Here is a 24771-nt window from a genome sequence, read left to right as displayed (position 1 = left end):
AGACGTCCTTCTTCACCGGATTCCGTTTAATATTAGTGCTTAATTAGTCTTGGACCAGCTATCTCTGATTGTTTATCAGTGGAGTTGAATGACCGCCTCAGTCACCAAAAATTAGATTTTACTCAAATGGCCTCTCTTACTCCCTGTAGGGAAATAAAAGGCGTTGGCAGAGTTTTTTTTTTTTAATTGGAAATAACTTTCTAATTATTTGGTGATTCTTATTTATTTATATTTGACGAAATTTGTCGACCGTGCCTTCTTTACGATTTTCGCCAACGCTTTTCCAATGCCTTTCACCTGAAGTGTCTCACCAATTTTCAAGAGTTCCTGGGAGGCATTGACTTCATGACGATACACGAAATAACCATTTTTAAATTTCATCTGCTGTATTCATAATTACAATCGGATGGATATATGGATTTTTTAAGAAATAAAATTCGAAAAATTGGACTACTCGCCGTGAGTCTTTAAACCTTATTTTTCACATTCCAAAGTTACATCAAAAAGTGCTCCACTAGAAAGCATCTGCTCATTGGACTAACGATGTCCCATTTCAAACACAGTTTTGTTGTGTTGTATTGTGTTCCCATTTCCATATAGCTTCTTTTGATAAATAATTAAAAACGCGAATAATCAAGTTATGCACATATATTAAGCATTTGTATGTAATATTAGATTGTAACGTGTACAAATAGCGAACTTATGCTTAATTACAACTCGTTTTGATACTTTTCTATACTGATGTCAGGGCCGCGCCAACCCGAGGGTGCAAGGGTGAACCGCACCCGGGCGACAACATTGATAAGGTGGCATTTTATGTAGCTTATATCTAATTTAGATTATACAATGCAGTGTTAGGAGAGAGATAAAAGTTTGCACCCGAGGGGCAAATACCCTTGGCGTGCCCCTGACTGATGCTATACAAAAAACTAAGGCAGACATGTTGAACACGAAAATTTGCACACGTCACTCCAAAAAAAAAAAAAAAAGCATCTAACTGCGTATTATGCGTATCACTTATTAAAAATAACATTTTAATTTAAAAAGAATCATACGAAAATCCAACAAACAACGACGCTTTACATATTTTTGGTATAAATAAATAGTACACTATTTTATACAGTAATATATTGCAATAGGGACCACAAAATGGTAGCAAATATTTGCCGTACTGTCTTCACTGAGTGCCGTTTAAAACATTGATAATTTAAGTCCGCTCTCTCTGATTGGCTAAGGTGGAGGTTGACTTCTTCTTTCCCCCTCTCCCATCTCCAAAAGTTGGATACTGCTAAAACGGCCTCGCCAACTCTCTTTATAAATAAAAGGCGTTTACTGCAAGCGATAACGCCTTTTCACTCCAAATCAATCACTAATGAGTAATCATTAATCATTTGGATTCTTCTTATTATAATTCATTGTTTATTAATCATTATAATAACAATTAATAAACAACCTACAATTAATAAACAATCCCAGCAAAGTTTGGTCGATTGGTAGAGCCTCTGCTACTAATGGCTCACGCAAAAAGTGAAGTAAGTTTGAGCTCGGTTAGTAGTTGGAAGAGGTTCAATCCTTCGATGCTGTTGGCACACTCTCCCTCGATAAGTCTTTGGACTCCCTGGAGGTGTTACATAATAATAATAATAATTGAATAAGAAAATCATGAAAGATCATTAAAAAACTTATTCATAATACTGATATTTCTGAGTGGATCACATTGCGGACCAAATCGTGTCTCTAAGTCATCATTCTATATTTTGTTCCATCAGACCGATGACTTATCAAATACTTTTTTTTTTGTTTACATAAATGAAGTGGATATTAAATCCAACATAATTTCAGAGCCAAATACAGAAACTATTATATAAAATTTCGTATTGAAAGTATAAATGGACCAATAGGAGGCGAATATACGGGCGCTTCGGCGTGCGTGCTTCCTATTAGGTTCGACTAGGGCAACTTGTAATATGGCAGTGAGTGTATTCCCGCAAGCTCTCTTGTCAATTTTCAATACGAAACTTTTATAGTTTCTGTATTCGGCTCTGAAATTATGTTGGATTTAATATCCACTTAATTTATACAATTTTGCATCGCCGAATTGAAGTCTTTTAGCTCTTTATTTTAGTAAATACTCTTTTTCTTTTTTTTTTTAAATTCTCTCTCTTTCCCTTATTTTCTCGGTTTATTGCAGGAGCCCTAAAAACTGTTTTGCCTGCCATCTACTGGCCAAACTATACATAAACTCAACCCCTCACTTTTACGCACGTTATCATAGGTTGCCGGCTCTGTACCTTTGTGTCTTCACTGTTTTTCAGCGATTCCAATACAACTGTGAAAAAAGTATAAAATAGTAAACCAAATTAAAAGAATAAGCGAACGTTAAAAGTTACGAACAAAAATAGTAGTAAAACCATTTAAAGTTACATCGAAATAGAAGTGTTTGTTAGTTCATGCCCGCAACGCCGTATCCACCAAGGTTTATCCACCAGATAATTGAAAGTTATATGTGGAATCCGAAATATTTGGTGATGTCTGAAAGCTTTCGCAGAAGTCATGTGGAAATAGTATACATACTTGAATTAGCAAAAATGAGCAATAAGAGAAAGAAGAGGGCGCTACCTCATTAATCCAAGTTGCCTATAGGAAAGTAATTAAACTAATGTCAGTGTAAGTAAAAGACGACTGAATCGTATATTTAGAACATTATTGCTTTTGATTTTTTATACAGTTCTCTGTCAAAATCAAATCAAATACAATAATGCGGCGAAAACTTGTGGTAGATGATCAATGTTCGGTATGTGTTAGGATTTACATCTGTTACTACATTTCCCATTTCATGCAGTTAATTTTCACATAGGCGATATATATGTATCTTAGTGAAGATAGTGGAAATTAGATCTTACTGAAGATTGGGATCTCGATGTGATGAATTATTGAAATAAATGGTAACAGCAGGCAGTAAGTATCCATTATAGATACAAACTGCTGAAAAGTGAGAAAAAGGGTATACTGATTTAATTTATTACGAAATATTCTCTGTAAAAGAAAACAGCGATTTGCCTTGTGAAAGATATAAATCTTCGTGAAGATTAATTCTTTAAAGCCCTTGATTTACGAACGAGAAGAATTATGATGGTAAACCGTTTTTTTTTCTTCCTTTAATTTAATATAAATATAAGTTGTGTGCCCTCCTGTATGTGTCATGTAATAAGTATTTCATCTTGACTCGTTCGTATATATCAGTATTATTACATGCATGAAATAAGTGCATATGATGTATTTATTTTACCCGAATTTAGTATAGCTTTTACCTCCCTCGCCACCTTGATACCTGTAATTATGCCCATTATATAAGAATTTAATAAAAGTTTTTATATGAAATATTATGGTGCCAATGAGCAGCATTTGAATTATCCTTTAAGGAACCAGTTTTAATTTATTTTGTAAATATAGATGAAGATAACTTGCACACTTGACAACTCCAAATAATGAACTTTTTTCGCATTAATGTTGAACTAAGTTCATCTTGAGCTGTTGCGATTAAATTAAAATTCTCTGTCATACACATATCTTTAAGCCAAATTAACTTGCATATCAAGCAGAGATGCAAGTATTTGTTCTTGGCAGTTATTATTATATGACACATCCAGGAGGTCCAAGGACTCATCATAAGAGGGCACACTGCCCTACCTACACAACTTATATTCTATACACGAATTCTACATAACTTATATTCATATTAAAAGAACAAACAAACAAAAAACATACTATTGCCTTGTTGGTAATTGAGAAATTGATAACTTTCCATAACCACTATTCCGTTTTTAGGTTCTAGGAAATGATTGGAGGGATTTTAGGAAGTTTGGATGCATGTCTTGCTTTTATAGTCAGGAAAAGAGGGCTAGGCTACTTAGTGGGGGGAGGGAGAGAAAGATTATGGAAATTTTCTGTTATGGAACTAACAGAATAATTTTATTATTCTGTTATTTCTTTTATTAACACACATTTATTACCAAAATGTATTTTGTGGTGATCCAAAACACTCGAGATTATTTAACCTGTAGGATGCTAGTACTGTGGACTGATGGGGAGTTGAGAAGAAACAATTACATTTAACAACCTGTGGATTTTACTTTTTAGGAAATACATTTTTACAATAGTGACTAGCTACCATATGTGTCTTAGCAGCTTTGGAGTGAGTGGGCAGAAATTACTAATGGCAGTTTAAATGAACAGTGATCATAGTAATATGTATAGAAAATGCATGCAGTGCAGCATATTGACTATCTGTGTGATTGAGTGAATTTGGAATATATAGATCATTAACTAAATTAATTGCTTTCTTCAGTATTATATTATGTCATGAATTTTTAGGGGTAGTCCACCCTCATATGTGAGAACAGTATTCAGTGCTCGGATATATTTCATGTTTGTGTAAAGTTAACATTACTTGTACTTTTGCTAAAAAGGAGTGGATAAAATTATCTCAAGAAGGAAAATTTGCATTGTCTGGTAATAATGTTGTCTTGGTTGGTAGAGTGGTGAGCTTATTCACATTCCAACTAACTGGGTGGATTTTTAATGGCACTTGTGGCATTAAAAATCCATCCAGTTATATTAATAAAGTTACATCCAGTTACATTAATAAAGCAGTTTATTAGATATGTATTCACAAGAATATATAATAATTTTATTACTGTAAATATTTTAACCAGAAACTGTGGTGATCATCAGTATCTCAGCATAATCACAGTTTATTAGATACACATTCATAAGAGTACATAATAATTTTATTACTGTAAATATTTTAACCAGAAACTGAGTGGTTATCATCTGTGTCTCAGCATAATCACAAGATGAAGCTAGAACAGAACAAAGAATGTTAATCCTGTTTACAAAGCTGAGCAACATGTGATACTGCCATTGATGCCATCTGTTCACACTCCTAATTGTTCTCAGAATTCTCATATCAGAGGTCTCCAGTCTTTGTTCAAGTGTTATTTCAATAATATACAATAATATAATGTTACTATTACAGCCCAAATTTAAATTCAGTGATTTGAAAAAAATTATATAATTAAATAATGAAATGACACAGCATCATATTAAATTTTTAAAAAAATTAATTAGAATAAAATAACACACTATTGCTTGCTGTTCATGAGCATGTCACAAACCTTGGCCATACAGAGACATTTATTATGATTTAAATTTTTGTGGTGTAAAAGTGCTTCAGCACTTTCTTTAAATAATTGCTCAAATCTAAACCTTCACCAATGTAAAAGGCGAGTATTGGACCATAGGATATCGAAGTCAGTATCCACTCCATGCTAAGCAAGGCCAGATTTTTTTTCAGATTGATTATTGTTAATATAAGATTAGTATTCTTGTAGTTTTTTTTTCAGCAGAACTTCCTGTTTGTCTAAAGTACAAGAGTAGTCTGAAAAGTTCTTGGCTTAACAATGAAAAAACTAATTTATAATTTCAAAATTATTTTTATTTTTCAATATAATCTCCCTTAAGACTGATGCATTTATTCCAGCGATGCTCCAGCACCATTATCCCATACTTATAGTGGTTCTCAGTAAGATCTACAACATACTCCCTCTACAGCTGCAATCAATCACCTCTTGATTCGAAGAAAAAAACTGACCAGCGAGGAAGAATTTTAGTTTTGGGAAGAGATAGAAGTCAGAGGGAGCCAAATCTGGGGAATAGGGTGAATTTCTAACAATTCATAGTGCAGATCCCTTAAATTCCCGATGAAAGATGATTTTTTTCTTCTGCAAACCGGGTCCTTTCTCACAAATTTTTTCATCTAATCTGGTTTAAAGAGCGGAATAATATTCCCTGGTTATTGATTTACCCTTTTCAAGATAATTAATAAACAAAATGCCTTTAGCATCCAAAACATAGATGCCATGACCTTTCCTGCTGATGGAACTGACTTTGTCTTCTTTGGCACTGAACAACCGGCTTTTGTCCACTGTTTTGATTGCTGTTTGGATTCTGGTGTGTAATAGTGAGTCCAAGTCTCATCCATAGTAAAAAAAAGTGATGCACAAAATCAATATTATTCTTGTTAAAATGCTCCAAGCACTGCTCAGAGATTTTCATGCGAGTGCATTTTTGATCTGTTGTGAGCAAACACAGCACCCATCTTGAGCAACGTTTTTCATTTGCAATTCTTCATGCAAAATATGAAATTTCTATAGTCTCAGCAATTTCACATGCTATGACTTGCCGGTCATCAAATACCATATCGTGCACTTCATCAATGAATTCTGGTATTGTTATACTTTTTGGACATCCTTCATGTGGATCATCTTCAAGGCTGGTACGGCCATGTTTAAACTCAGCAGCCCATTTCTTAATTGTCAATAACGAAGGAGAAGAGTGCCCATAAGCTTTTATGAACTTAGAATGAATTTCTTTTGCTGCTAAACCTTCTTTTACAAACAATTTATAACCGTACGATACTCAATTTTATCCATTTCAGGGGATACAGATGACACTTTTGCTTCAGAGAGCTGTATGAAACAAACTACTTGATAGAATGACTTGAAATTTCACACGGATGCTTATGACAGATGTGCTAACTTAGAAAAAAAAATCATGCCGATAGTGTTGCCATCTATGGTTGAGGCCGAGAACTTTTCAGACCACCCTTGTAAGAGTAGAGACACTCTCACCGAACTTGGTAAACATCAGGGAGAGAGAGAGAGGGAAATGTTTATCTCTTAGATGTTAACCAGGAGGAGATTTTGTTGATAGGGAAAAAGTAAGAACTAAATTGTATTTCTCAGGATCTTAGCAATCATCTCAGAGATGCTTGCTATATATGGGATAAGGACTCGCTGCTCTGGGTTTATGATGATGGGCTTGTAAGAGTCCAAGATGCATTTAAACTTCCTTGAGTTGAAACCATTCTGTAGTAAAATGCCTCAGATTATCAAATTTTCACTTTAAGACAAACAGTTGAGAAATATTGGGAATATAACAAGGATTTGTATTTAAGTTTTGTTGATCTTGAAAAGGCATATGACAAGGTGCCAAGAGGAAAGCTCTTCAAAATGTTACAGTTATACAGTGTAAATGAGACATTATATCAAGCAATACATAGTTTCTATTTAAGCTGCAAGTCAGCAGTCAGGGCCTTACATTTTTCACAAGGCAAGCAGGGCCGTAGTCACTAGAATACTCCGCGGACTCTTAAATTGGCTGTAATTTTTCGTAGCCCTCCAGCTAGAGCTTCATGAACCTGTGCATAAGTATGGCCCTGTCAGCAGTTAAAATGGAAGGAGGTACAGGAAGATGAAGTAAATTTAGGAGTTGCGACAAGGGTACACATTATCTCCACTGTTATGCATTGTCTATGTGGATCACATTATAAAGGAAAGTGGTATTAAATCTGATATTAAAATTGTTGATGTTAATCTTAGCTTTCTACTTTATGCAGATGATGTTATACTTCATCCAGCATACAGGAATAAATCCAGTACAAGTCTGTAAGACTCTCTAAATTGAATAAATGTTGTAATAAATTTGATATGATAATCAACAATAAAAAGACGAAGACATTGAAAATAGGTAGAAACATTGAAAACATCAACTGTATGAGGGTGGTCTGAAATGTTCTCAGCCTCGACCATAGATGGCAACACTATCAGCACGATTTTTTTTTTTTTTTACAAGTTGGCACATCTGTCATAAGCATCCATGTGAAATTTCAAGTCATTCTATCAAGTGGTTTGTTTTATACACTCTCTGAAGCAAAAGTATTGTCTGTATCCCTTGAAAGGATAAAGTTGAGTATCATACGGTTATAAATTCTTTGTAAAAGAAGGTTTAGCAGCAAAAGAAATTCATTAAAAGTTCATAAAAGTTTATGGGCACTATTCTCCTTCGTTTTCGACAATTAAGGAATGTGCTGCTGAACTTAAACCTGGCTGTACCAGCCTTGAAGATGATCCACATGAAGGAACACTAGCAATCCATTGATTAAATGCACGATATGATATTGGACGACAGGCGAGTCAAAGCATGTGAAATTGCTTGGACTATAGGCATTTCAAAAGAACGTGTAGGATATATTTTGCATGAAGAATTGCAAATGAAAAAACTTTGCTCAAGATGGGCATCGCGCTTGCTCACAGCAGATCAAAAACGTACCTGCGTGAAAATCTCTGAACAGTGCTTGGAGCATTTTAACAAGAATAAAACTGATTTAGTGCATTGATTTATTACTATGGATGAGACTTGGATTCACTATTACACATCAGAATCCAAACAGCAGTCAAAACAGTGGACAGAAGCCGGTTGTTCAGCGCCAAAGAAGACAAAGTTGGTTCCATTAGCAGGAAAGGTCATGGCATCGGCATTTTGGGATGCTAAAGGCATTTTGTTTATTATCTTGAAAAGGGTAAAACAATAATCGGGAAATATTATTCCATTCTTTTAACTAGACTAAACGAAAAAATTTGTGAGATAAGACCTGGTTTGCAGAATTAAAAAATCATCTTTCATCAGTGGTGGGGACGAAGAGTTGTAGAGTAGGTGCCTTCCCTCAATGAGTTGTTGGACTCCCTGGAGGTGTTACGTAATAATAATAAATAGAGAACAGAATTAGTAATGCTGGTATGGTAGGAAGCCAACTGAATAAATTTATATGGAATAGGAAAGAAATTAGAAAGATATCAAAACACTAAATTTAGCTGTATACAAGACACTGTTCAAACCAATTTTCAAACTACACTAACCAATCGGCCAACCAGACCGGCCGAATGGTTAGCGTATCCTTCAGCCAAAAGGCTGTAGGTTTGAATCCCGCCATGGGCAGGGATATTTGCGATTGTCTGCGGAAATACCAGTAGTGGTGCTATGCAGTAGATGGCTTTGGTGTAGCTGGTGGAGAGTTGTGGACTAGGTGCCCTCCCTCGATGAGTCTTTGAACTCCCTGGAGCTGTTACTTAATACCTAATAATAACAATAATAATAATTTTAACTTAAGATCTGAGAGCTATGTCAAAAATAACACTTGATCAAAGACTGGAGACCTCTGATATGAGAATTCTGAGAAAGATTAGCAGCATGAACAGATGGCATCAATGGTAGTATCACATCAAAAATGAGAACATTAGGAACGAACCTGCCATTGTTAGTTAGCATTTAGGAATGTGTTAGGTAGAGCTAATCTCAGGTGATATGGTCACTTAAATAAAATGGGAGTAATAGAGAAATGAGAAAGACCTTGTCTAAGTGCGAACAATGTCTTAATGTCTAAGTTTGCTGTTTGTGTCCTCTAAAAAGCAGATGATCGAATCTTGAACACAGAAGGATATATAATTGTCTAGTGCAGGTCACTGTGGATACAGGGTTAATATGATTGAGACACACTATTATTATTATTTTCCTGACCTCCATGGCATCACAAGACTCATTGTGACTCCATCAACACAAAATCTATCATACCACTCCTTAAACTCATCCACATTCTGCATGTTCACCACCCCCCTCAGGCAATGCATTCCATGCTCCTATCACTTTCCATGCAAAAACATATTTCATGTAAAAAAACACCACTCCGTTTTACAACTTCTAGGGATGGTCCCTTGTCCTTGCTCCTTCCCCTTGTTAACACTGAAAAATCTTCCCAGTATTAACATGATCATAACCCTTCAACAGCTTAAATGTCTTGATCATATCCACCTTTTGTTTTCTATCCAACAAACCCTCAGTCTATCATCATAATCAACATTGCACAGTCCTGATATATTTGTTATCCATCTCTGCACCCTCTCCAAGGTAACTTCATCCCCTTCAAATCCCAGTGATAAGATCTGAGCACAGAAATGTGATCTGATCAAAGCTTTATACAATGGAAAGTTATCTCTCACAGTCAGTGTTCTCCTCAACATTGCAGCAGTTCTCTGAGATGTCCTCGCAACCTTTGTAATATGTCCTCAGAACTTCAAATCTCTATCGACAATCACCCCAAGATCCCTTGCTTCCTCCACTTCATTCAATATGTTACGTCGTTGCTTTTCTATAAATTTCACTACTATTATTTCTCTTGTGCCTACTAAGAATATCTCTAAACTATCTCTCTGGGGCCCGTTCCCCTTTTCAGACTCTGACGATATTTGTTTGTTTCAGCTGCTCCAGTCAGAGCCTAAGGACAGAAATTTCTTGTCCTAAGAAAGTTTCCCAGAATTTAAGTGTTACCTAACTTTGTTAAAGGAATTAAGTAGCTTTAGACATCTCAGCATACAGTCATGGCCAAATTACTCTTAACCCCCCTTATATTCCCCTTAATTAACTCCCATTAATTCCCCTTATGCATAGGTCCATAATTTTATGAGTGGTAAAATCAGTCTCATGCTCAGACAAAACTCAGGCTTACATAGAAAAACATATTTATTAAATGGCTAAAGAGATTGCAGTTAAGTTTAACATGTCAAAGGGAAATCATTACTAAATCACTAGTTAAGCAAGTAAGAAATATTCAAACTGACAAGTATACTATTCACATTCCATGGGTGAATTAGGTTCACACACAGCACAAAATATAAAATCAACTTCTAAATTAAACTTTCTGTCATTTTTGACCCCTTTACATTAAATTAGGAACTATGCAATCGTAAGTTCTCAGGCTACCAGTCCAAGAAGTTACTTTAAAGTAACTGAGCACAAAGTTACTTTAAAGCTCTTTTTCTTCCTAGTCAGAATCCTTCTTTCCTCTAAAGTTAATTATTACATAGGTAAAAAAGTTTCGGTACTTGACCACCTTGACACAAAGATGTCGTGGTTCTTTCGGCCGTCCTTTGTGAGGGGATATCTTTCTGCTACGGTAGATTGCCGCCACATGGAAGTCACGAGTTCATTATGAAATGGCCACCTTTCTTTGCTGGACACTCACTCATCTCATGGTTTGCTGTTGTTAGCTCGACTGCCATCAAAAGGAATCCTTTGCCATCTCAACATCAGCGAAAGCTTTACCAATGACCCAATTTGGAGAACTGCCATCATCTTGCGTATAGCATGCCTGACTCCTTCAGTTAGCAGCCAGGAAGGAGAATGCTGTCTGCCGCCGTCGATCGGTCAGCACTGCTGGTCCACACGAGAAAAACCGAAACAAGAAACAATGGCAGTTCAAATATGCGTGAACTTGTACTTATCCCCTGTTACAGCGCCCTCTTTCCACATTTGAATCTTAATCATGGCACCTTTCTATTTGCTCTTACGTGGTTACGTCACACTTCTCTGCTCCTCGAAGAGCGCTCTTTTCGCGGAACGCAAATTCAGCTCGCCTTCCATGAACGCTTTCGCTTCGGGCATTACGTCATCATAGGCAGCTAGCTAGCAACATTTGTACCTTTGTTCGACATACATTCTTACTCAGAGCATTTTATAATATCCACAATTTCTTAAACAATACATTTTTACTTAGACATACAAATTTCACTTCTATTTTACTTCTTTCTAGGGTAATTCTAACATGTTTTCTTTTTGCTTTCTTGACTAAAAGTACAAGTATTTCTAGCTCAGAATTTTGTTACTTGTTAAATCCTGACTGAATGATCCTTTTGATAAAAAGGTCCTCATTCAGGATCTAACAAGTATAACCTCACCGAGCGAGTATGAAGCATCCCATCTGTGGATCCCAAATATTAAAACCTTACATTTAGTTGCATTAAAATGACATCCTCATTTGTTTGCCCACCATTTTGGCCTATTCAAATTCTCTTGGAGAGCCAAAACAGCACTATTAATAATAACCTCCCATGCTTCACATCATCTGCAAACAACTGAACATCACCCTGTAGTCTTGTGACAATATCATTGACATCAAGTATAAACAGTAACAGTTGCAGGACAGAATCCTGTGGAACTCCACTTGTAACCGTTCCCCCCCCCCCCCCCCCCCCGACACTGCTCTCCGATATTCAACTCTGTGATATCTATCAGAGAACCAATCACGAATCCTGTTCACTATCTTTATATCCAAATCCATATGATGCAACTTTAAAATCAAGTTATCACGTGGCACCCTATTAAATGCCTTTGAAAAAATCCAAAATAAAAAAAAAAACGAAAATGAGTATGCCTTACACTCATCTGTTGCTCGTCATTCTATTGTAAACAGTTACCAGATTACTAAAACAAGAGTGCCCTTTAACAAACCCATGCTGACTTCCATAAATAATATTGCCCTCATCTACCCAGTTTAGTTTGATACTTTCATTCTGCTGCCACCCTTATGTGATGTTAGTATCTTCCTTCCACTCTCCAGGAATCTGTCGCATTGCAAGACCTTCATTAAACAGCAAGGCTAATGGCATATATGAATAGTTACAGTCAAGCAATGCATTCCATGCTTCTACCATGCTCCATGCGAAATACTTCTTACCTGATGGTGGAATTCCATCTAGTCCCCCTGCCTTATTAGCATTTAGCATATTCAGTATTCAGAACACATTCTCTTCCTTCACTTCTAACACCTCATTACTCATTATCCTTATAGGAATAATGCCTCCTGTACAGGATGAAACACTCTAATAAAGTGATCATTAAATAGCTTAATTATGTCATCTGCTTTGATGACATAGTTAAGTCATCAAAGCAGATGACTTAATCTGCTTTGATGCAAGGTAATCTGTCCACTATAATTTTTCCTCCTACTTGCCACATAGTGAACAAACTCTTTGAGATTCTCCTTGGATTGCAGTGCCAGTCTCCTCTCATATTCTAATTTTTTTCAATTCTAATATTCTAAGTTTTTACTTGATTAATGAAAAAGCGATTTTTGTTGTATAAAAAGGGTGTAAATAGGGGATGAGGGCCTACTTTTTGCTTAGAAAATAGTGAATATGAGTGGGATGAATGTGCGACAAGTATAGAACAATGAACAGTTTTAAGGTACAATTTAATAAGTTTGTGCTTAATAGTGAAAAAAAAATTCATGATTAATCTTTTGACTTTATGGATCTGGTAATAATCAGTGCAAGAATTGAAGAGAAGTAAAAAAGCTAAATTATTTGCTTTCCTTATATGGGTAATGATGTATTAAAAACATGTGAATGCAAAAGAAGGAAAAAAAAAAAGAGTTTGAACAAAGTTATGATTAATAGCTGTGGAACTCAGGAACTCATTCATGAAAGGTTGGTTAATGTATATCACACTAGTACTCTGAATGAACAAGATAGAAATTTTTCACATTTAGCTTGAAAAGCTGTGGATTGTATTTCTTGGGAAGCACATAAAATGGCAGACTGTTCCAGAGGGCAGCAATGGAAGATATGAATGAAGTGGAGGAGAATTTTTTTTTTTTTTTTAGTTTAGAGATGTGCTGTGAGGGAGTGTTAATCAGTTGCTGCATATGTCTGAAATGATTGACAGAGTGAGAGTGTTATTAATGCTATGGCCTCTGTTCATCAGAATTAGCATCAATAACACCCTCACTGGGTGGTATTTGTTGAAGATGCAAGCAGCAGAAACTGAGTGCCTATGTGAAAGCGAGTTAAGCATATTAGTGAGTGCAGGGTCATTGCTCAGTCTGACTACCCTTTTCTGTAGAGAGTCCAGTACTTTAGGGAGATCTTAGGAGCACCTCAGATATGGTAGCACTATTCAATGGCAGGACAGATTTATAATATGCATAAAGTTAGAAGTTGTTAAAGTAACACCTTGAGAGGAAAAGAAAACCTAATTGTTTTCCAAGAGAGTAGGGTAAATCTCATGCATGAAGATTTGGTCATTGTTAAAAGTAAGGCTGGAGGAAAAGGTTTTTTTTTTTTTTGCTTGCATTGAGATTGAGCTGTGTTTTGCTTGCATTGAATTTGACAAGATTACAAATCCCACTGATAAATGTTTTGGAGATCTGTATTTAAGACTAGTGGTTAAGGCTCTGGAGATTGTTGTGATTTGTGCATTGTCAGTTTGCCAAATGAAAGAGAAGAATGCAATGTGCTGTCTTCAGCAAAATATATTTATTAGGTGAGTAGTCTCCTGGGGGTAAGTCATTTATATAAAGAAGGAATAGGGTGGGTGAGAAAAGAAAGCCTTGTAGGACCCCTTATGGAATAAGAGAAATTGGATAACAGTCTGAGGATATAGATTTGTTGTTCTTTTTAGGGATAGGTTGAATATGGGCTAATTTCTGGACTGCAGGGTAGATACCGCTGAAATAGGAGAGGGTAAAAAGATGACACAGAATGGAAGTCAGCTCTGGAGTACAGACCATTAGGACAATTGGAGGAATGCCATCAGGACAGGAGACTTTTTGGTATCCAATTAGATCATATGTCTTGATCATATCTCTTTGGACACTCTGGTTTCGAGTGTAGAGTGTGCAGGATGGTTGGGGAACATTTACTGGAATCAGCAGTACAAAAATTGGAGGAAAAATAGAAAGCGAAAACATTTGGTTTTTGTGGATGATGGTACAACAGAGCAATCAGGATGCAACACAGTGGTAGAGAAGTGTTTGGCAGAAGTTGCTTCTAATGGCTTTGGCAGGAGATCAGAATGCATGGCTGCCATTTTGGATAGGATGCGAGTTTCCTTGCAACTATTCCGGACTTTGGTATAAGTGACATCAGTGGATGGAATTTTGGATGGAAGCCAGATTTGGTGTGCTTGATTCTTCTTTTGTATGGCTATGGCATGCCTGTGGAAGAACTAAGGCTTAGATAAGGGACAGGAACTTAGAGTGAAAATGGGGAATAAATGGTTCAACTCAAATAAGAATTATTTCAGAACCAAGCTCTCATCACTCCTTGTCTTAGTATCTCCCATAATGCAAAGCACATCTCCTTGTGGACATGTATAATGCTATGCATTAAGGGAAGGGCCACTACCCAGACTGGTTTTGACCTTTATTGAATGTTCAAGTACAGTCAAACTCCAAAAACTTGGCGTTGTTCCCCTCAGTAACAGGCTCACCCTGCCACTGAGAACTCTCAGAACCAGTTGGCTCTACACCGCGGCAGGCTCACCCCACCACCGAGCAGAGCCGCTCATATCTCATCTGAGGGACAACAGCCTTGCCTCAGTTAACTTCATGGGCTACAACATTGCCATTCATTATCCCCTCCCACACACACACACACCCAGGACCTAGGTGACAGCAACAGCCGAGCCTCATTTAAAACTTCATGGGCTACAGGATTGCCATTCATCACCCAAGCTTCCACCCGGTTTCAACCTTTGTTGAAGTCTTATCAGTGGGAGCCAGACCCAGAAGTGGTGATACTAAGATGGAAGCAATGGAGAAGTCATATTTACCTATATGAATTGCCAAAAGGTCATCATCAATTTCCTGCCATGTACCCTCAAGGGGTGTACAGGATATGATAGTACTACATGAAAAAATTACATCATTACTAACTTCCTATCTACAATTTTCCTCCAAATCAGTCTGTTACTTGTCAAGACTCCAACATTATCAGATCTTATATTTCTATCGTCTAAGGCAGTGCTTCCCAAACTTCTAAATGTCAGGGCCCCCTTTGCAAAAATTAAAATATTTCATGGCCCCCTTCAAAAAAAAAACCTTAATAGAGAGATATATTATTATAATCTTTATTGTATTTATATTCAATACAAAACATACACAGCGAATATTGCAAAAATCAAATGCATATATTACATTTTTTGCCTCTTACCGTTTGGTTCTGAAGACGATGCGGGCTGTTCTGGTAAAATATGAAATACTGTCCTTTTTTTTTTTGAGTCTGTTTCTGCTTCTTCTGATTGTTTGCGGGATTTTTTTTTATTTTTTATCAGCCACTTATCCATCTCAGGGTTAAATTTTTTAACGTAGAATAGATCAAATAATATCACCACATACCGATACTGGCACACCACAGACTGATAACATGAAATTAGTGAAGATTACCTGAATAAGGGAATCCCCGGACCAGGAACATTTTTCTCTTTTGTGACTTTTCTCCCTTTACGGTAATTAAGCCTAACACGAAACAGACAGCAAAGGCAGGTTATTAAAACGTGCATATGATTGGTGCGGTATTAACAGAAGATCGCACAAAGGAAAGATAAAAGCATAGCTGACAATTCAGTTGAAATGCTAACTCTCTTCAACCGAATTCCATATTTGAAACTATTCATTATATATATATATATATATATATATATATATATATATATATATTACTTAGTTTTAACACTTTTACGAATTTTAACATGTTCGGTTGAATTTTATTGCTGCCTTGAGAAATCGAACTCACACACATCTAATTAATAACAATAGTTTTTAGTTAGATACTGTGTTTGTCCATGCAACATATGGTTTTGTTTCAGTCTATACAGCATAGTTTCTGTATGAGGGGACATGTGATTCATTAATTAGTGTGTTTTTATCCCAGTTGTCTCTAATTGCACTATTTGTTGAGAAATATATTACACAGACTCCTCATACTTTATTCACTGGCATAATAAAAGTACTTGTTTTTATTGCCTCTGCAGTATAGTGGCTGTTAGGGAGGGCGTGTTGTTTACCACTGCAAGCGAGTTACTATCTCCTCACATGAACTTGTTTAGCTTTTTTTCATGTGTGAAGTATATGTGAAACTTTTATTGGTAACAGAAAACTAGCTTGGATGACAGTGATAATATAAAACGAGTTTTGATATGTATATAAAGTCAATATCAACAGTCCCTGATTACGAACGCGTGATGAAAGGGACAGGAAGATTTGGAGCTTCCCTGGAGAACATTCGAAGTAAATACAATTAACCACTGCTTTGAAATGAAACATATGAAAAGTTAAATACGTTTCTTTTAAAATAAAAAAATCTACTTGGTCTTAAAACATTTTAAATTTGTTTTCATTATTTCACGGCCCCCCTCAACAAAACCTATGGCTCCCAAGAGGGCCGCTGCCCACAGTTTGGGAAGCGCTGGTCTAAGGCACTTTGTACCGTATCAATCCACCTATATCTTGGTCTTTCTCTGGGTCATTTTCCTGCCAACCTGGCAGAGAACACTTGTTTTGCTAATCTTTCTTCTCCCATTCTATTTAAGTGACCATACCACCTGAGATTAGCTCTGCTAATGCATTCCCGGATGCTGACAATGTCAAGTTCTTTCCTAATATCCTCGTTTTTAATATGATATTGCCATTGATGCCATCTGTTCACGCCTCTAATCTTTCTCAGGACTCTCATATCTGCAGTCTCTAGTCTTTGGTCAAGTGTTTTACTTCTGACCCAGCTCTCAGATCCATAAGTTAAAACTGGTTTGAACACTGTCTTGTATACAGAATGATATAATCACGTAATCACAAGAAAGATATTTATTTAACCAAATATTTCGGTCTGGAAATAGCAGACCATCGTCGGTGGTATTACAAGAACAGTTTAAAAAAAATATACAAGCTAGAATACTAACAATAGATCGTTGAAATTAGAACATGCCGCGTGATGTTATATCACTAAGTATGAAACGAAATATCATTCAGTCTTATGTCGCAAGTATCCTTAAAACAACAAATGTCTTGTATACAGCTAATTTAGTGTTCCGGCTAATTTCTCTCTTATTTCATATAAATTTATTCAATTGACTTCCTACCATACCAGCTTTGCTGATTCTGTTGTCTATTTCTATATTGAATTTACCATCTTCACTAAAAATCGTGCCTAAGTAGCTGAACTGTTTTACCTGTTCCTCAGGTTCTCCATTCACAACACAATTGACATTTTCAATGATTCTGCCTATTTTCATTGTCTTTGTCTTTTTATTGCTGACCTTCATACCATATCTATTACAACAGTTATTCAATTTAGTCAGAGAATCTTGCAGACTTGTAGCGGATTTATTTAGAAGTATAACATCGTCCACATAAAGCAACCAATTTCTGCAGTCCACACCCTCAGTCTATCCTCATAGAAAATATTCCACAGGCTACTCACATCTGAATCCTCTCCACTGCTTCCTCATCTCCAAGAAACCCAGGGAACAAGACTTGAGAGTAATCCAGTTGTGGGCATATCAAGGCCTTATAAAGAAAAATAACAACTTACTTATCTCTACTTGTTATGTTCTTCAATAGCCAAGTAATCTTATTGACTACCTTAGCAATCTTAGCAATATATCCTCTAAAATTTAACTCTCTATCTACCACCAACCCTAAATCTCTAGCTTCATCTGTTTCCTGGAGTACAGTGCCATCAATGTGATACACAGCTTATAATCTGTTTATCCCAAAATGCATATTTCTCTACATTAAACTGATACCCATTAACTTTTGCCCATACTGACTATTTAAATTCATCCTGCAAGCTCTCCACATCACCTTGATTAACTATTACTCTACCTAATTTCGCATCATCAACAAACAACTGGATATTTTCTTTCGGGTTATTTCCTATATCATTTATGTACAAAGTAAACAGCAATGGTCCCAGCACTGAACCTTGCGGCTCACCATTAGCCACCTCTATTCTGCCCCTTCATATACCACTTTTTGATATCTGTCCAGCAGCCACTTCTTATCCACTTAACCAGTTTCATATCCATCCCTATATGTTCTAATATGCGTAATAACAGAGTTCCTTGTGATATTCTGTCAAATGCCTTTGCAAAATCGTCATGTAGCCATTTCCTTTATCCAACTCAACTGTTACTCCATTATAAAAAATTAGTAAATTACTAAGGCATGATGGAGTCTTCACAAAGCCATGTTGATCCTCATACAGAATCATATTTTTATCTACCCATTCTTGAATTCTCTTTTTTACCAATTTTTGTAGTACTTTTACCACCACACCTGAGATACTGATTGGTCTATAATCAGTATCTCAGGTGTTACTGATTTTGCTACTGCAGTCTTGGAACTTCCCTTATGCAAGGGAATTATTTTGCCTTCTTTCCACTCCCTTGGAACACTACCAGAGCTGAGACTTAACTTAAATGTGTCTATCACATATGTTATAGCAGTAACTTCACTTGGATGATATACCCTTGCACTCAGTAACTCAACTATTTTATCTCCTTCTGTCAACTCATGACCATCATCACTCATTAAGGTTAATCTTCCATAGTCATTCTTCCTCTTACTTGCCATGTAACAAAAGAACTCTTTGGGATTTCCTTAGCTAGATTCTTCTCATAATCTGATTTTGCCTTCCTTGCCATGCTGGTCACCTTTCTTGCCTTGTCTTGTGCTGTTAATGAGTTTGCTAGTCATTTTTCTCTTTATATATCATCTACCATCCACATCATTTTCTTCTTCAGCTCATATTTAATGAAAATACTTATCCATATAACTCCTACCTGATTAATCCTCCTTACCTTAGGTATACAATTTAATATTGCTTCCTCTAGATCAGTACTTCCCAAACTTATGGGTGCCAAGGCCCCCTTTGGAAAAATTAAAATATGTCCCAGCCCCCATATGAAAAAAAAATCATAATATAGACATATTATTATAATATTAATTGTATTTATATTCAATACAATTTATATTCAAGCTTTTGCATTTGTAATCTTGGGCGTGGACAGCAGGGTTTTTTCCACCAGTTTATCTGGGTTTTTTTATCCCTCAAGCGGGTAAACCGGCCCCATGAACACACAGGGATACAGCCAGGAATACTTATAGGCATAGGGGTAACCATCCTATCCTCATACTTTGGTTACGAAATCCAAGCATGCTTGGAAGGTTGTGGGCCTTAAAGGCCTGTTAAAGCCATTGGGATAGATAGATAGAATCTTTTTCGTGTTTCTTATCAATACCTTTGAAATGAAACTTATATGAATAAGCATGTATTTACTAATATTCATTAATTGCCGAAATACGCAAGAAGCAAAATTTGTGAACCAATTTGTGTGATTTTTTCGATTAAAATATAAAAAAAGAACAAAAAAGAAATAATAAAAATTAAATACGTTTCTTTTAAAATTAAAAAAAATCTACTTAGTCTTAAAACATTTTAAATTTGTTTTCAATGTTTCACGGCTCCCCCTCAACAAAACTTATGGCCCTCCCAAGGGGGCTGCGGCCCACAGTTTGGGAAGCGCTGCTTTAGATGACCCTTAACTATCTCCCATGCATTGCCATGGCACAGCTTCGAGCTTCCTCCTAAGCTTGTCATAATCACCTGCCTTGTAGTTCCGCATATACCCCTTCTTGATAGAATATTTTCCATGTTTTATAATCTCCCAAATCAAGACTGCATGGTCATTTTCACCAATTGGAGGTAATGTGGTCACCTTGGTTATGGATAGCTCTTCTGATCCTATGACCAGGTCCAATATCCTCCCATCCCTAGTCCCCCTCTGTCACATTCTGCCTTAAGTATTATCTCTTAGTAGGTGTATAAATTCTATTTCCTTTCTGTCATGAGATCTTTCTTCCTTCCAGTCTATATCTCCATAGTTTAAGTCCCCCCCATAGTAATCACTTGACCTGTATTCATTGTGCTAATCTGTCAATCAATGCATGTCTTCCCTGGTCTATAGCAACAGCCAACTGTATATTTTGTCTTACTGGCCTTAATCTAACACCAGACTGCTTGAAATGAACAGCCACCCTCCCATCTATCTCTTATTCTTATTGGCTGCAATTCATCTGCTATCATCAGCAGTACCTCCCCCCCCTCAATTCTGTCTTCCCAGAAAATACTAAACTCTTCATATTCTATCCTTGTAACTACAGCATCTTCTGTTAGCCAAGTCTCACTGGTGCCTATAACTTTTGGCAAAGTTGCACTAACCAATGCTCGAAACTCCTCCCTCTTGTTCTGATACTTCTGGCATTAATATATAGAAACTGAAACATTCCTTCAGGCTCCCAGCCACTTTTACTTCCTGAATTGACTACCTTATTCAATATTTTTGCTTGAGAGACTAGATTCTGCACTTGGTCATTCTCACACTCACTCGCCTAATGGGTGTCTCTGCACAAACTCACCTGCTTCTACCCTAATTGCTTAAATTTTCCTGAATTTGCACTTCAGCATGATCAGTGAACAAAGCTTTCTTTAGACACCTAACACCAAAACCATTTAGATGCAATCCATCAGCATTATACAAATCCTTTATTTCCATCAAACACAGATCTACAAATCCTACATCATTCCTTCTGCACAACTTCTGTGTAGTTTCATTAACAACTGAAGCCCTCTTTCTCCTCAGTTTACCTCTATCATAGCATAGCAGGAGACTTACAGTTGTCACCTTCTCAATCTTCAGTTTTACCTTTTATGTCAAACTCACTCCACACATCCACAAATACCACATTATTTTTCCTAGATAACATATGCATCAACTTATTCAATATTATGGCCTTCCTTCCCAGCTCAACTCTTTCATATCATGACAACAGCCTCACTCATCAGTTTTACTCTCTCTCTCTCTCTCAGTCATATCACTTCTAATCTCTCTTTCATTGCTATCTTCTGTTACACCACTGTGCACATTTTCATGTGTATTCTTTGTTCCATCCACTCTTCAATTTTGCGACCTTACTGTCAGTCACCACCATCACTTTCAAACCAAAGTTAACTAACCCTTTGTAATGCATACATCTCACAGACATTGCACTGAACGAAATTTCTCTGGTTAAATTCTTTAAACAATGATGCCTTAATATTACATTCTGGGTGTGAAATACAATCATTATTTACTTGATAATATTAATTAATTATTCATGTCTCTTCTCTCTGGTTTAGTAAATTCATGGATTTCCAACATGTTAACTTAAAATTGTATTCACTAAATGTAGGTGAAGACTGTGGTTAAGATGTGCCAGTGAATTTGCTTGAAATTTCCCACAATATTTCTCACACCACTAGGAGGGCATGTGAAAATCTCTCTGCAGACCCTAAAATTGAGTGCATTTATATCTGTGAGTAAAAATCTTGTGATTCTATCTTTGTAGTTTATGAAATATAATTTCATTGATAATGATTTTTGTATATTTGTATATTTGTGTGTGTGTGGTGTGTGTGTGTGTGTGTGTGTGTGTGTATACACACTCCTCCTTGAAGGATATACTTTGAAATGTAAGAAAATATTGTTTTAATGATCTACTGGTATTAATATTCTTTTGTGATATTATGGTGTTTAAAAAGAATTTTTTTGAATAATAATCAGCAATAATATAATGAACTTGGCATTGACCAGTCCAAGTAGCTGGGGGAGGTGGAAGGGGAAGATACTACTTCTTACACTTCAAAATGCATAATTGTTTAACTTGTATATTAATAATTTGGTGAAATTTGATTAATGAAAAATATAAAACCAGCATTTAAACTAGACGCTGAACTATACTGCCTTGTTGTTTGCAAATGACCATGTAATCTTAACAAGGAGTGAAGGTGAACTTCCTAGGTCAATAATTTTTTTAAACACATTTACTGAAAAATGTGTTTACTGGTATGCAGATATCAAAAGATAAAATGAAAATTGTGAATTTTAAAGGAGTGAGACCTTTATATCCCCAGTCAGAAGTAAAATCATGATTTAAAAAAAAAAATTTTTTGGAACAAATTAACTAGGGATATAGTGAACTATGATATTGCCAAAACACTCAATACCAAATATTCAGTTTGAAATTTGGTCCAAAAAGCGCCAAATATTCACCCAAAGCTTACTCAATTAAATTTTATAAATGAATGTTTTTTGGGAAAAAATGCATTCATTAAAATTGATAAAAATAAAAAAAAAATTATGAGTGTTTATTTTTTTGTGTTCAAAACATTTGTTTATAAAATTTAATCCAGAATGCTTAAAATTAAATTTCGTATGCTTTGGACAAATTGCAGAATGAAGAAAGATTAAAAAAATATGCATCATAATACTTTAACTAACCATATAACCACATGAATATTGACTAGAGAACTGTGAGGATTCTGACCAGTTACATCAGAATCTCATTAGCATGCACACACACACACACATACAGCATACATACATACATATATATATATATATATATATATATATATATATCATCATCATCAAATTCTTGTCATGTACCCTCAAGAGGTGTACAGGATATGATAGAACTACATGAAAAATTTACATCATTACTAACTTAAGGATCAAAACTGAGAGGGGACCTCCACATAGCCTTTAAAGGAATATGGAGAACCGACCAGGACTTCTGACCAATTTCTTTATGGAGACCTTTGAAGAGAAAGCCTTAAACTCTGCCCCACAAAAACCAACCATATGGCTTCGCTACATTGATGATGTGTTCGCTATTTGGCCACATGGCTCTGATACACTCCTCTCCTTCTTAACACACTTAAGTTCAGTCCTCACCTTGTGGTGCATCCTGTTAGGTATCTCCCTGGATACTGAAGGAACAAGGATGGGCCTACAATTTAGAATTTAGCCGACCAAATTGTATTCTTATTTGCTTAAACCAAAATATAAAATGATTGTGCAACATATATGTGTGTGTGTGTGTGGCTATAAAATAGGCATGGATCTTCAATATCTCCTATATTGCTTATTTTAAATTGATAAAATGAAGACATTTAGCCTATTCTTTTAAATAAGAGAAAATAAAATTTGTGCTTTTGCTAAATACAACTAATATTTATTATATTATATTATATAACTAATATAATATAAATATAACTTTTGCTAAATTAAGGGTCAAAGCAAAATAACTGGGTGGAGATCTCCACATCGTATTTCAGGAATGTGGAGAACCAACTGGTTCTTCTGACGTAATGTCCAATCCTCACCTTCACATGGTGCATCCCTTTAGTAGGTATCTACTACCCGGGTACTGAACAAATGAGGATCGGCTGGCAATTTGTGGCTTAGCCAACCACTTTGTACTCTTTATTAGCTTAAACCACAAATGATCGTACAACATGATGAAATTTCATGCCCGGTGGGGTATCAGGGAACCAGGGTGAACAATAAAAAGTCAGCTACTGAAACGAGCTCCAACTCAACAACCTACAAGGAGAATGAATAAATCCAACATCAGAAGAACTGAAGATAGGAATATAACGAATATTAATAGAAAGGAAATTGAGCTTGCAGAAGATTTGATAAAGTACCACTTGGACATAACTGGCATTACTCTAACAGAGAATACAAAACACAGGTGAGATCTTATAAGTATAGGATATTATTTTCAGGCAATAATGATCAAGGATTTGGTAAAGTACCACTTGGACATAACTGGCATTACTCTAACAGAGAATACAAAACACAGGTGAGATCTTATAAGTATAGGATATTATTTTCAGGCAATAATGATCAAGGAAAGGAAGGGTTAATGATAACATTCAACTCAAAACATGAAGAAAAACTTGATTGGAAATTAGTTTCAAGGTGAACAAACTTGAAAATAAGGAAATGGACAATAAACTTATTTGTGCCCATGGTCCCGCAGAAGGTTCTTGTGCCTATGATCCCACAGAAGGAACATTACTTCTTCTAAGGAAGAAGTAGAGCAATGTTCCGAATTATTACAGCAGCCAGCTGATAAATAAAATGGATAATGTTGTCCTTGTTGGAGATCTGAACAGCAGAATAGGAAATAAATCCCCTCCCCCCCCCCAGACATAGGAACATTTTGGAGAAATTTGTAGAAAGACTAGTCATGCCATATTTCAACATAAAGATATGCACCAGTTCACATGGAGAGAAGAAACAAGAAATAAAAAAAATAAGCCTCATTGACTATGTCACTGTTGATATCGATATCATCATGCTGGTTCAGGATACAAGAGTGTACAGAAGATTTGAAATTGGAAGTGGCCATTATTTTGTACTAAGCAGAAT

General features: G+C 36.0%; 1 protein-coding gene across 4 annotated transcripts in view; it reads left to right on the top strand.

Moving 5' to 3' along the window:
* The first annotated feature begins 2281 nt into the window (after positions 1-2281).
* LOC150107010 (uncharacterized) overlaps positions 2282-24771 on the top strand; it is a 39687-nt gene continuing 17197 nt past the window's right edge. Inside the window, exons 1-2 of one of the 4 annotated variants that reach the window (XM_090392889.1) lie at positions 2282-2667; positions 21743-21865. The gene's annotated coding sequence lies outside the window, so the exon portion shown is untranslated. Of the gene's footprint in view, positions 3136-21742; positions 21866-24771 lie in introns of all 4 variants that reach the window. The other 3 variants (XM_090392890.1, XM_090392888.1, XM_090392887.1) reach the window with 3 other exon arrangements.

Source organism: Typopeltis vanoorti, chromosome 5 (assembly GCF_054136105.1).
Source record: "Typopeltis vanoorti isolate ZY-2024b chromosome 5, IOZ_Tvanoo_1.0, whole genome shotgun sequence".
In the NCBI taxonomy this organism is placed as follows: Eukaryota; Metazoa; Arthropoda; class Arachnida; order Uropygi; family Thelyphonidae; genus Typopeltis; species Typopeltis vanoorti.
This window is presented reverse-complemented; position numbering and strand designations above follow the sequence as displayed.